This window comes from Bos indicus, chromosome 5 (assembly GCF_029378745.1).
Source record: "Bos indicus isolate NIAB-ARS_2022 breed Sahiwal x Tharparkar chromosome 5, NIAB-ARS_B.indTharparkar_mat_pri_1.0, whole genome shotgun sequence".
NCBI classification, from domain to species: Eukaryota; Metazoa; Chordata; class Mammalia; order Artiodactyla; family Bovidae; genus Bos; species Bos indicus.
Window position 1 is genome coordinate 115,515,577 of NC_091764.1, and position 14,008 is coordinate 115,529,584.

Consider the following 14,008-nt stretch of genomic DNA (forward strand, 5'->3'; position numbering starts at 1 on the left):
TCTTAAGTGGAAAAGCCCATGGATGGAGGAGCCTGGTAGGCTGCAGTCCATGGGGTCACGAAGAGTCGGACATGACTGAGCAACTTCACTTTCACTTTTCACTTTCATGCATTGGAGAAGGAAATGGCACCCCACTCCAGTGTTCTTGCCTGGAGAATCCCAGGGATGGCGGAGCTTGGTGGGCTGCTGTCTATGGGGTTGCACAGAGCTGGACATGACTGAAGCGACTTAGCAGCAGCAGCAGCAAACAGAACCACTGAGAATTTCCCCCTCTCCCAATGCCTGGGGGAAAAGAGAAGAGCCCATTCTCTGGGGACTGGAATCAGCTGATTCCATTTCCTACTGGGCTGGAGCCCTTCCCAACCCTCCACACTCAGGACTTGCCAGTGATCCAGCCCCTGGTTGAAATCCCCCAGAACTCAGTGCGCCACCACCTCTGGGGATAGATTGGGAAGTGGGGAGGTGGGACCTGCCTCCCTGCCTCTCTGCACAGCACCCTCTGCCCGCTCCGGTCTGGCCCCACACCGACCCGTGGGCACTTGGCCCCAGTGGTGAAAGACCCCGTTCAGGAGTTGTGTCTGCAGGAAAGGAAAGCACCCGTGCTGGGGGAAACCTGTGATGTCTCAGACCTGCCCCTGGCCCCAGGGATGGCAGGGGAACATCCGGGTCTTGGGGTCACAGCTCTGGTTCCAACCCCACCTCCACCACTTACAAACACAAGACCATGAGCGGGTCACTTCATTCAAAGCCTCTGTTCCTTCCTGTCTCCCTCCCTCCCTTCCATCCATCACTCAGGCTGGAAACCTGCCAGATGCCAATCCCAGATCTAGGCCCTGAGGATACAGGAGTGAGGAGACAGACGCAGCCCGCCCTTGGCATGGAGACGCCTTGTCTGCCTGTCCCGCGCATCCATGTGAGTCCCCTGCAGACCGCTGCCTCCCCGAGGCTGCCGCCAGGGAGGACGGCCCCTCTGAGACCCCTGGCTTCCCAGCCCAGCACTGGGCACGGAGGAGGAGGCGGCGGCGGCGGCGGGGTGTGGGGGTAGGAGTGGGCCAGGGCAGTGGCGGAACAGGCAGCGAGGGGGTGAGAGGCCCTGGCCACGGCCTCGGACAGTCCACAAATAAACTCCAGCTCGTCGCCTCTTCCCCACTGAGAGAGAAAATAGCTTTCACACTATATTTTCTGATTTTTTTTTTCACTTCACTGCTTCTAAATCGATCCAGAACAGATTGTCCAATTGTCTGAATTTCAGGAGAAAAGCCTCCTAATCTTCCCCAGACTTCTGCCAGGCCCCGACCCCCTCCCCCGGAGACCCCACTCCTTGGCCAGACCCCAGCCAGACATCCAGGGACTGCCTGGGCTTATATGCTAGCCTGACCTGCAGGCGACGGACAGGGGCCCCCTCAGGATAGGTGGGCGTGCACTCCCAGAAGGGTGCTTGTGCCCGGACCCACTGGACAGAAAGACTATTGTCACAGGAAGGATGGAACTTACCCTACACTGTGGGACAGTGGAGCCTGGGGGCCTGGGGTGGAACCAGAGGCTACCACCTGCCTCCTCTAATCAGGAAAGGACTCTGGGTGCTGGATGAGCCACACACCATAGGCAGCTGTGAAGGACCGTCATGATTCCCGTTGACAATGGCGGTAGGGCAAACAGGTGTCATCGAGTGTGCCTACAGGATCAACTGGTCAGGACTGTGGGGGTGAGGGGACTGGGCCGGAGCACATCCTGACTCCATGCTGTGATGGATTGATTAGCCATGTCTGCCCTGGGTGCGGCAGTGGCCGGTGGCGGTACTCAAGCCACACATCTGCCATCCCGCGCCTACAGAGTAAAGTCCAAACTCCTTAACTAGCCCGAGTCCTTGGAGATCAAGCCACTGCCAACTTCCATGGGCTCACCTCAACAACTTTCCAAAAATACCACAGGACAGCCATGCCATCCAGACGTTTCCCAGACTTTGTCCTCTGGGCTCTGTATGCACTGTTTCCTCTTCCTCAAGATCCCCCGACCCTTAGCTCAGCCGCCTGGCCAGCTCATCCTCCATTTCCTTTGGCGCCACCTCCTCCGGTGAGGCCTCCTTGATGTTTGGCCCTTTTCCCCCAGGCAGAGTCTCTACCCTGCCCTCTGGTCTCACCCCCATCAGGGCCGTCCCTTATGCGGGACTTGGACCCAGGCAGAACAGTCTTTCTGGGGACCCGGAGTCCCAGCAGGACAAGCCCTGAGTACAGTCTTGGGAGTGAATAGTCAGTCACACAGCACACACACAGGTAAACACTTGCCCGCTCCTGGCAGACACCTGGCCCCTTTGGAGAAGGTCCCAGGCGCAGCAGAAACCAGACTCCAGACGTTAAGGACACACTGGCCTCGAGCTCCAGGCCCAGATGATGCTGAGGCAGCCCCAGGGCAGACCCTCGCCGGCTCCTGCCAGGTCCCACCCATCCCCAAGGACTCACTCCCCCATGCGTCTCTGCCAAAGAGAAGGAATGCAAATAACAGTGACAAATGGGTGGGGCCTGTGGAGGCCTCCCTCCTGGAGTGCTTTGCCTCCGTGGCCCTCTTTCAGACACACTGCAGGAGGGTCTGCTGTGGACCCTGCTCTGCAGAGGAGGAAACTGAGGCAGAGAGGATGGAGGTGGCTGGGCAAGGCTACCCAGACGTAAGGGGGCGCACAGGAGCATGGTGACCCACACCTCCAGGCCAGCACCTCTCCTGACCACAGAGGGTGCCCTGCCTTCTCTTCATCCCGCATGGGAAGATCTGAATCCTGGCTTCGCTCCTTAGCAGCTTTCCCTGGGGAAGCTTAGCTGTCCCTGGGGAAGCCACAAGTGATCCATCCTTGTTCAGGTGTATTACAAGTATTAAATCAGGTAGTATTTGCAAAGCACCCAGAACAGGGCTAGGCAAAGTTGGGGGACCTCCCGGCAGGTCAGGGCTCCAGGGCCCAGCGCCCATTCTGTGGCCTCAGCAGGTTGGCAGTGCCCTCGCCCCTCACTCTTTTTCAGAACCCATGTCTACTGCCCTCTTTGGAAGGAACCAGGTGGCCCACAGGCTGGCGGTCCGCACTGCCTGCACCGTGCCTCCCCCAGCCTCAGAACCTTCCCGCAACCTGCCGTCCACTGCACGGAGTCCAAACGCTTCCTCCGACTTGCCACGCACCTTCACAAACCACACACCACGCTCAACGTGTGAGCTTCGTGCATCACCACGCCCCCAAAGGAAACAGCATTCCCCCATACTGTGGAGGAGGAGACAGAGGTTCCAGGAAGCACCAGGACTCCTCTGCCCTAAAGAGGGGGAAGCCACAGTCTGAATACAGCTCTGTCCAGCTCCCAAGCCAAACTGTCAGGGACATCAAGCAACCTGGGTCTTCATCCTCGGCCCCTCATCGCCAGTTCCTGGAAGGTGGATAAACGTTCACGCAGAGAAGAGAGATCATATCCGGCTATAAAACTCATTCTATCTCATCACTCAGCACTCAAAGAGAAGACTCTGCCCCAGTCCTTGGGCCCCTTCCCGAGCTTCCCTGATCTTAGGCTTTCCATGTTTCCTGACAGCCATCGCTCACTCATTCATTCGTTTACCCATTCATCCATCCACCATGCATCAACCTGTGCATCCATCTACCCACCCATCCATCCACCCATATATTATCCATCCCTCATCCATCTATCCACCCACACATTCATCCATCCACCCACCCACCCAACCATCCATCCATCCATACATATGTACATACATCCACTCATTCATCCATCCACCTATCAACCTGTCCATCCATCTACCCATACATTATCCATCCCTCCATCCATCTATCCACCCACACATTCATCCATCCACCCACCCACCCAGCCATCTATCCATCCATCCACCCATTCATTCATCCATCTGTTCATTTACCCATCCATTCATCTTTCCTGGTGGCTCAGATGGGAAAGAATCTGCCTGCAATGCTGGAGACTAGGAGTTGATCTCTGGGTTGGGAAGATCCCCTGGAGAAGGAAATGCCAACCCACTCCAGTATTCTTGCCTGGAGAATCCCATCAACAGAGGCTACCGTCCATAGGGTTGCAAAGAGTTTAACACTCCTGAGCAATGAACACATCCATCCAGCAGTTCATCCCTTCGTTCACAGACCCACCCAAAGCATGCCTGAGCTAGAAGCTGCTACACAGCTAAATCAGGAATGAGTGGTCTCTACCCTTCATGGACAGAGAGAAAGTCCACTGCTTCTGTGCTCTCCGGGTGTTCCTGTTATTAAATGTAGTTGATGGCAATGTCAACAGTATTATTTACTGAGTTCTTATGCGCTTGGCTCTGTACCGGATATGCTCCTTGAGTCAACTCTTTTCATTCTTGCCAGAACTCTTGCTAGGTGAGTGCTTCTCCGTTTTTAGAGGAAGAAACTGAAGCTTGGAGAGGTTTTATAACTTGCCTAAGGTCACATAGCTATTAGGGGTTGAAACTGGGATTCAAATCTTGACGGCCCCTTCCAGAGTTTGGGGATAATAAATAATAGTTATCACTGTAATTGATCCAGGAGCCTGGAATGTCACAGTCCTCACCTTGAATCCTCAAAACCACCCTTGTAAGGCATTATTATGACTATCATAAACATTATCAAGCTTATTTTAAAAATGAGGACACTGAGGTTCAAAGAGGGAAATAAGCAGTCCAGCATTGGCCGCAGGTAGGGGATGTGAACCCAGGCAGGTGAGCCCAAGAGCTGGCTATCTCGCCGCCCTGCTCTGTGGTTGCCATGGCACCGGGCAGGCACCAGGGCAGTCTAAGGGGCCACTATATTCACTTCTTCACTTAATCAACAACCACAGTCTTGGAATCCCCTGTTCTGGGGGTTCCTGGATGATCAGGTTTGGGTCCCTCCCAGCTGCTTCATCAAAAGACTGGAGAAGTGTTCACAGAGTAACAGGTAATAAAGTGAGATTACAGAGAGCTGATGTGTCTTTGAATACACACGATGCGCTAAGCTGCAAATCCATCTTATCTGATTCACGCAACAACCCATTTCACAGATGAGGAAACTGAGGCTCACAAGTTATATAACCTGCCCAGGGGCATAGAGTTAGGAACAAGCAGAGAGGAGACTGGTTCATGGTGGAGCCCCAAGTGCAGCCTCGGTGGTCCAGGCTGCTCCCCTGGGATCAGAGCCAGGAGCTTCCCTGCAGCTCTGCTTGTTGCCCTGACGATGGGCCTCAGCTCAGAGGCCCTGCTTATCCTCCAAAGGCCTCAAGGTCTCAGGGATCAGATTCTGAGCAGTGACAGCCAGATGATGCTGTGTTCCCCATCTGCTCCCAGAAAAATCTAAACAACAGGGCTCTTTAGAGGCAAGCCCATGGGAGGGTGGGTTGGGTTCCTCCTGAGCTGAAGGGTGAACTCCACTGACCAGGCCTCTTTGGCCAGGCCTCTGGGGCTCAGTGATGATCCCAGGCTTTCCACAAATGGGCAGGGAGAGGCTCCATCTTCCCATTTTCTGGATGTAGAGACTGAGGCTCAGAGCCCATAGGTCTGGCATGGACATCCTGGGACTCCTGTCCTAAAGCCGAGCCTGGGCTGTAGCCAAGAAGGAAGAGCAGAAAGAGGATCTTGTAGACTTTGGTATTAGTAATTCTGTTATTCTTTGACTTAATGTTTAGAATTTCCATTTAGCGGGTTACAGTATGTTCTGCTGGCCCCATGCTGCTGCTGCTGCTAAGTCGCCTCAGTCGTGTCCGACTCTGCGACCCCAGAGACAGTAGCCCACCAGGCTCCACCATCCCTGGGATTCTCCAGGCAAGAACACTGGAGTGGGTTGCCATTTTCTTCTCCAATGCATGAAAGTGAAAAGTGAAAGTGAAGTCACTCATTCGTGTCTGACTCTTGGTGACCCCATGGACCGTAGCCCACCAGGCTCCTCCGTCCATGGGATTTTCCAGGCAAGAGTACTGGAGTGGGGTGCCACTGCCTTCTCCATAGAGCCCATCTAACCCAGAGCCTTAGGTTTCAGAGCTTGGACTGGGTTCCTGGCCATTTGCCTCTCCTCTCTGGCCTCTGTTCTCCTTAGGGAAAAGGAACCTAGGAAGGTAGCCCTGGGGTTGTCTGAGGGTGCTGGAATATAATGGGCAAAAAAGGGCTTTGTAATAAAGGAATCTGCAAACATTGAAATCCCAAGATCCAAAGATGTCTGAGACCCATTTTAAGACTTTCTTCAGGCGCTCCTCTGCCTCCTGAATGCCCTCTGCCCCCTTGTGCTGGCACACTTCTATCCACCTTTTAAGACCCAAACCAAAAGTTACCTCCACCAGGAAGCCTTCCCTGACCCCTCAGGTATAGTGGGACCTCATAGGTGTCTGTTTTTTTGTTTTTTTTTTTCCCCTGCTCTTCTGCCTCCAACAGACACACCACAAAACCCAGCAGGGCAGGGTCCTGTTTTAACCATCTCTTGTTCCCCGGCTCTGGCACTGTGTCTGGTACAGGATAGGTGTCCCGGAAAGGTGGAATGAGCCAGAGCTTAAATGCGTATTCTGTTGGTCTATAAACCCAGCTGTGCGTGGACGATTCTCCTGACAAAGAAGAGGAGCCTGAAGTGAAAGCAAATCACCATCATTTCAGTAACCCGCTCAGGGAGCCGTGGAGGAAATTCTTGAGCTGGATTATGGAAGGAATTTGCCTTTATTTTTAATTTGTGCCGATATCTAAGAAAGCAGCACTTTCTTTTCAACCCATCATGCGCCGGGGAGCTTCCAATCTGGCGCAGGAGGCAAACTTTCCCAATTTCCCGATGCAAATCTCGCAGCCTCGGTAAAGCGGCCGTCTCCGCCCTCCGCCGGGCATTTCTCAGATGCTTGCCAGCAAGGAATAATCAGATTATGTAGCTGGGTTTTAAAAGATCACGGTTTGTCTCATTTTCCAGGGAAGTGTGAACCAAAAAAAAAAAAAAAATTCTTTTTTTCCTCCCAGAGCTCTGTTAAAAGCTTCCAGAACTTACTTAATTCAGTGTTAAATGGGTGTAATTTGGGAAACTCATGCATTATTTCTTAATTTCTTGAAGGCGAGTTTGCGCTCATCTGCTGGGGTAGGTGTGCGTGTGGACAGATGGGCGGGGATGGGAGTGTGTGCCCCAGACCGGGGAGGAAAGGGGGCAGCAGGTCCACAGCATGCCAAGGAAACGCTCCATTCATGGCTGGTGGCTGGAAACTTGTGACAGGAGGCGTCTGCATTTCATCTCACGGCTTCTGCCTCTCCACTTGCATGGCCAGGGAGGGCGAGATTCTGAAGACTTTCCCTGACGGTTTCACGTCTGCACCCCTCTCCCCCACGCCAGGCAGCGGCCTCAGATGCCCCTGAATGATGCCGACAGGGCCGGCATCATATCGTGAACATCCTTGACTTTCCAGGATGCCCAATTCACTGTGACCTTGAGCACGCCACCAGCCTGCCCTGGGCCCCAGGGTCCCCACTTACACGGTAAGTGGACAAGCTTCGAGCTCCCTATCAGGCCCTAAAGCATCCCAACATCACGGTACAAGACACGGGCCTCTGAGATGCTGGGGTCCCTGACTTTATCTGCCCCTCCCCCAGCTGTAGGATGTGGAGGGTAGGGGCTCCCACGTCCCAGACTCTGCCCATGACTTTCCCCACCGCAACCCTCATGAAACCCGTTAGGCAGGCACTAAGTTGCTGCACTGTTGAACGAGAAAACCCAGGCTCAGACAGCAAGAGCTTCGGCAGTGAGTGGTCACATCAGGACGTCCAGGGAAGACCCTCTGGAAAATTTTCAACCTGCTCGCAGCTAAGGCGGAAAGGAAAGGCAACTCATCACATGTGGGCCAAACTGGGGTACAGGGGGGTGCACCAGCAGGTGCAGAGGTGCTGGGACAGCCACGGTCTCAGCTCAGAGAGGTATTTGTTCATATAGTCAGTCGTCAAACAGATCCTGCGCCCTGAGTCACGTCTCGGGGCAGGTGTGAGGGGGCTTGGCTGCTTCTTTACCTTCTTAGGGGTCAGACCCTGGAGAAGGGGGCCAAGGAATGTGTGTGCTGGAGGGAGGAGGGAAGGGAGGGATAAAAGAAAGGGAGAAGGAGGAGGGAGGGGGTGGGGCCTCTCCCCTGCCAGCAAGCCCTGTGCGGGGTGAGGCTGACACCAACAGAGTGGGTAGCACCTGGCATCCCCCGGAAGACTGTGGCCAGGGTGGGCAGGGCCTCTGGTCACCCTCCCCACTTTCACTGGCTCCAGACAGTCAAGACCCCACCTGCCAGAAGAGCGTTTAGGAACCAAGGGCCCACAGTGCTCAGGAGTTGACTTCAGCAACTTCTAGAAAGAGTGGCTGGGCTGGGGAAAAACCACCCTGGGAGAGCTAGAGATAGGCTCTGAGTTCATCCTAAGATTGATACGAATCTGTTGTGTGACTCAGCCGGAGAGAAGCTGAAACAAGAGGTTGCATTAATAGAGGTAGAGCATCCCCAAGGAGGGAGGTGATAGTTTTCCTCTGAGCCTAAGACGGGCCACACTCTGCATCAGTCCAGAAGAGAGGGAGCAGGGCAATGACTAGGAGGATGTGAGACTCAGCAAAGTGTCTGAAGAGCCACCAGGGTCACCATCGGGCACAGGCTGAACTCCGGCTGGTGGAGCATAGTGGTTAGGGGCACGGGAGTAGCCGGGTTACTTTTAACCTCCCTGAGCCCGTTTTCTCAGCAGTGCAACTGCATCAACAGCGGCTTGACTCAGGGTTGGTGCACAGAATTAAATGGGCTCAGCGCCTGCCCAACACAGGACCTAGTGCACAGTGGGCCTCTGGGCTTTCATGGTCAAAGGCAATCCCATTGCTGTTCAGGCAAATCCTTATACTTGTGATAGTGAAGTCTGTCATAGACTCACTCAGGCAGTTGGAGCTGCCAGATCTGGTGGCCACTTGCTACCTTCCCCTCCCAGCAGCAGCCAAGGGCCAGGCCAGGAAGCGGTCCTCTCCCACCATGTGGCCGGGAAGCAGACCCCTCTTGTTCTTCCAAACCTCCCTCTGCCCACCCCAATCACAGGCTCCACCCACAGACCATGGACCAGTCCAAGGGCTGAACCTGACCATCCCTCCCTCCTCCCACTACCTAACCCACACCCAGAATGGGCGGCGGTGGCAGTGACCTGCCCTCCTGACCTAGCCCTGCTCCAACTGCACCATCTCCCCCTGCTCCCTAGTCCTGCAGCCCCCTCCCCGCGCCCCCCACGCCCCACCTCTGAGCCCCGCCCACCTGTCCACAGGATGCCTCCCTCCCAGCTGTGTGTCCACATCTGTGCCCCTGGAGGGGCTCTGCCAGGAAAACACCACTGCTCCTCTCTTCTGGCTGATTCATGCCTGCCTGCCTTTCAGACCGGGTGCCCCTAGCCCTGAAGCCACTGCAGGGTCTCTGGGCAGATTCTCCCCACTTGCATCCCCCCTACTCAGCCTCCCCCGGCTCTGGGGAAGCCGGCCCTCTCTCCCCACTGGCTTCTCCGGGCGGGTTTCCCTTGGAGCCGCCAAGGGCAGAGCTGCTGCCCTCCAGCAGCAGACGTGGGGGCTCGCTGAGTTTGGCTGAAGAAGAGGAGTGAGGGGAGGAGGAATGATGCGTGGCATCCTCAGCTTCCTTGGGACCTTGCTCTCTCTCTCACTCACAAAGGTCTGAGCAGCGCTGGCCCTGCCCCCACTCAGCCTGTCCAGCCCAGCTGCCCCCGATAAGCTCCAGGCTGGTGGCCGGGGAGCGGCAGGGTGGGACACACACATGCACACACACACACACACCCCCCACATGGCTCAGAGCCAATCTCCCCGCTCCCAGCTTCCCCTGCCAGTCCCATACCTCCCAGAGCCTGAGACGGAGCGGAGAATTCAGTGTGATGTGACAGCAGGGAAGCCCCTCCCTAGGGCTTTCAGCTTGAGCCTCGAGGGGTGGGGGCTGCCTGGCCGCAGTGAACTTTCCGGCCCACCTCCTGCCCCACACTCGGCCCCCGGCCTGGACAGGCACAGACCACAGCCTCTCTGGGGGAGGCGATTCGTGCTCAGGGACGTGTTCCGCCCTGAGCGGACACCGGTCTAGGGGGTGGTGGGGGATGGATCCCAATCCCGGGCAACACTGACCAGCATGGTTACGCTCCTGGCTGGCCCCAAGGACTAGGGCTGGATGGCCAGCTTCCCTGCCACCTTCAGCCCACCTGGCGGGTGAGGGAACAGGGGGTGAAGGAGGAGCTCCCTTTAGCCTGATCTGAAGGCAACTTACTGGCTCACCCGTATTTCCATAGCAGCCCAGAGTGAAATTCGTGGGATGCCAGTGACTAAAGACACGCTGGGGTCCAGGCCCTCATTCCACACTAAGAAATAGGCCCAGAGCAGGACAGGCACCTGCCCAGGGTCACACAGTCAGAACTCACAGGGCTTTCTCGGTGTGACCTCACAGCAACCTTCAGAGGTGGGCATGGTGCCCGTGCTACTTTACACGAAGGGGAAACAGGGGCTCAGAGGGGTCAAGCGCCTTGTTCAAGGTCACACAGCGGCGGGGAGAGAGGGGTGGAGGCCTCCGGCTGTGATTCCTGGGGAAAGGCACCTTTCCCTCTTCCCATCCCGGCCTGGGCTTGCCTGGGCAGGAGCAGCAGGCGCTAAGACAAGGGATCAGAGAGGTCAGGAGAGGCACAGTAGACACAAGGCACGCTGGCAGATTATATAAGTCGCCTTCCCAGCCCCACTGCCCCAGGGGTGCTGGCTGGGGAAGCCGCACAGGGCACCAGACCCGCGAGGTCGGGCCTGGCCCTCCAGCCAGCATCGGCTCTCTCTGAAGAGATGACAGTTGGAGGCGCCAGGACACACTGGCTTCTCTTCCTCCTTTCTGGTTTCCTCTGGCGGAGTAACAAATACTAACACTGATAATGATAATAATAATTAGAATAAATATAACCTGAAGACGCTCGGGGCCTCGTTGCCATGGCAACCGTTGGCGCTAAGGCGCTTCGGAGGCCGCCGCCAGGCCACCCGGCCCCCGGGCGCGGAATCAATATTGATTCGGCCCCAGGAGGCGGCGGCGGCTCCTCCACTGGGACCACGCGGCGGGTGCCGAGCGAGGGACACGCACTTGGAGAGGCCTTCGTGATTGCCCGCGCCGCCCAGCCGGGACCCTCGGAACCGGTCGGGTCCCCAGCCTGCCTCCGGAACCCTGCCCGGCGCGCACGGGGCTCCGGGTTCGCCCAGTTCCCGCACTGGTCCTCGGACGCCGGTCCCCGCCTCGGACGCGAATGCCGGTCCCGGCGGCCACGTCCCTGCACGGTGCGCCCTGGACTGCTCCTCGGACCCGGCCCAGGTCCTCTCCAAGGTTCAGCGACCCCGACCTTGGTGAGCCCTGGCGCGGACCCCAATGCCAAGGCGCCGGCTGTCCGACGCGTCTCCCACCCCCAGACTCTTCCCCGGGCGTCCCCGGCCCCCTTTCCACAGCACCCCGGATCCCTCGATGCTCCGAACTTGCCTCTCCCAGGGCGCCCACCTCTCCCCGCCCGCCTCGGGCGCCCGACCCCCTTCTCGGGGAGCCGGGGAGCCAGGGAGCCGAAGATCCGCGCCCACCCCCCGCACAACTCGCCGGGACCCTCCTCCTCCACAAGCTCCGCTCCGACCCCTCTCGGCAGCTGCGCTCGGACCCCCGGCCCAGCGCGCCCCTCCCCCGCGCGGCCCCAGCCCGGCCCGCCCCCGGGGCGCCGCTCACCTCCTGCCCGCCGCCCGCTCGCTCTTCGCTGCGCCGCGGGGAGTCGGCGCCCGCGGGGCTGAGCCGCCTGCCCGGGCGCCGGGCCGCCCACGCCCCCGCGGTGCCCCCGCCGCCGCCGCAACAGTTGTCCCGGCTCCGGGGGGCTCCGGGGCCAGCGCCGGGAAGGCGGCCGCTCTTAGGCGCGCGGGGCGCGGGCGCGGGCTCGGGCTGGGGCTCCGGCTCGCGGACCGGCCGCCGGCCGCATGCCCCGCCGCGCGCCCGCCCGCCGGCTACTGGGCGGCCCGAGCCGCCCGCCCGCCCGCCGGCCCGGAGCCCCGCGCCGCGCCCGCCGCAGCCGCCGCCGCCGCGCTCATGCTCGCCGGCCCTGCGCTCGCCGCCGCCGCCGCCGCTGTGCCCACTTCACTCTTTGCCGCTCGCCGCTCGCCCTCTGCTGCCCCCTCTCCCGGCTCGCGGCGCCCCGCGCTCCCGCCCAGCGCCCGCGGCTCCCTTCTCTCTCTCTCTCCCCCCGTTTTTCCTTTCGCAATCTCGCTTCCTCCCCGCGCTCGCCCTCGCCCCGGCCGTGTGTCTCTGCGTCTCTTCCCTTTCGCGACCTCCTCTTTCTTCTCTGCTCCCCCCTTTCTCACTGTTTGCTCCCCTCCTCCCCCCTTCCTGTCTGCTGTCCCCTTACCGCTCTCCTCCCGCTTTCTTTCCCTTCTGTTCCTTTCCTTTCTTCCTTCCTCCTCCGGCACCCCATCGCCGTCTCCCCAGCCCCGCCACACTCACCTGCCTCCTTCCTGGCCGCTCCCCAGCCCTCGGGCCGGCGCAGCTGTTGTAGAGGGGCGGGCGAGGGGCACGCCAGCCCCGCTCCGGCCACCTGGCTGCTGGCCGGGCGGCCCCTCCAGCTTCCCCTCCTCCGGCGGCCGGCCGCTGGAGGGCCCCACCTGCCGCGCGCCTCCCGCTGCGGGTGCTGAGCCAGACATCCCTTCCAGGCCGCCCCTCCTCCAGAGGTGGTCAGGGCCGGGGTCAGGCTGAGGTGGCCCCTGGCAGGGTCAGACTCGGGCCGGAGACTCCTTCGCAGCAGACCAGATCTGGCCAGTTTCCAATGAGGAAAACCCCGACTTCCTCGGGCCTCCGTGCGGCGTGGGCTCCCCGCCCCTGTTCCAAACCCCCCTTCTCTCCACTTCTCCTCCCCAGCAGCCACCCCCTCCCCCGTTTCACCCCTCACCTGCAGACCGGGGCCAGACTGAGCCAACCTCACTAAGCCCTAGTTTCCCCCCCCTGGCCCTGGCCCAGTGACCTCTGAGGGGTAAAGCTGGTCGTGTAGGGGCCACTGCAGCCTCTTCCAGGGCCGGGCAGCGGGCTGGGAGTGAGGATGGCTCACTGACTGGTGGATCAGGGAGGGACAGTGGCTTTGAGTGCCCGGGGGGCAGGTGGACCTCACCCCTGCAAACCCCACGTCCGCCGTGTCCCTGGCTCTGGCTCCATTTTTACAGACACTGAGTGCACCTCTCCAAAAACCAGGCTGAGCCCGTCACTCACCTTGTTTGACTTATTCCTCACCACAGTGCTGGGTCTTGGCTTCCCCATTTTACAAGTGAGGCAGTTGAGGCTCAGAGAGGTTAGGGCAACTGCCCTGAGCCACACAGCTGTAAAAGGACAGGACCAGGGCTCCAGCCTAGATTCCCCACCACCACCACCCACCCCTGACTGCCAAGCCCAGATTCCACACCTTTGACAGCTTTCTTCTCTAAACAGGTCACAGCATCATCTCCTCGAAACATTTTAAAGATTAGATGAGGCAGGATATTTCACGCACTTTGCCCAGCTCCTGTAAACCCTCCCAAGGAGGAGGACCATGATTATCCCATGGGATGATGGAAACGAAGGAGCAAAGAGGTTACAAAACTGGCTGAGGGCCCGGTGCTGGACAGGTGGCAGGGGGACTCAGGTTGAGAGGTAGCTGTTCCCTGTGCTGGGCTGGGCTGCCTTCGGTGTGCATCCAGGGCCCTGCACCTTCCTTTCCCTACAGGTCAGGCTCCCTAACAAAGCCACTTCACCTCCCTGAGCCTCAGTTTCCTCACCTACAAAATGGAAATCATTCTACCCCTGCAAAGAGTCATCATGGGATTAAATGAGAGGCTGCATCAATAGTCCCGTTGATTATCCCAAACAAGTGAGTGCCGTCATCTATATCAGCAGCCCTTCTGACCTTCCAGAAAATGGCAGAGTGGCCAGAAAGATGTGTGGGTTTTGGAACCGGTCAGACTTGGAGTTGACTCTCAGCTTCACCACTTACCAACTGTGTGCCCACAGGC

The 14,008-nt window shown here is 58.6% G+C and overlaps 1 protein-coding gene across 3 annotated transcripts in view; it reads right to left on the minus strand.

The window, feature by feature from the left end:
• Nucleotides 1–12,786, minus strand: part of SHISAL1 (shisa like 1) — an 81,384-nt gene extending 68,598 nt beyond the window's left edge. Inside the window, exon 1 of one of the 3 annotated variants that reach the window (XM_019961944.2) lies at nt 12,477–12,786. The gene's annotated coding sequence lies outside the window, so the exon portion shown is untranslated. Of the gene's footprint in view, nt 1–11,714; nt 11,938–12,381; nt 12,407–12,476 lie in introns of those variants that run through there. The other 2 variants (XM_070790557.1, XM_070790556.1) reach the window with 2 other exon arrangements.
• Between the last annotated feature and the right edge of the window lie 1,222 nt (nt 12,787–14,008).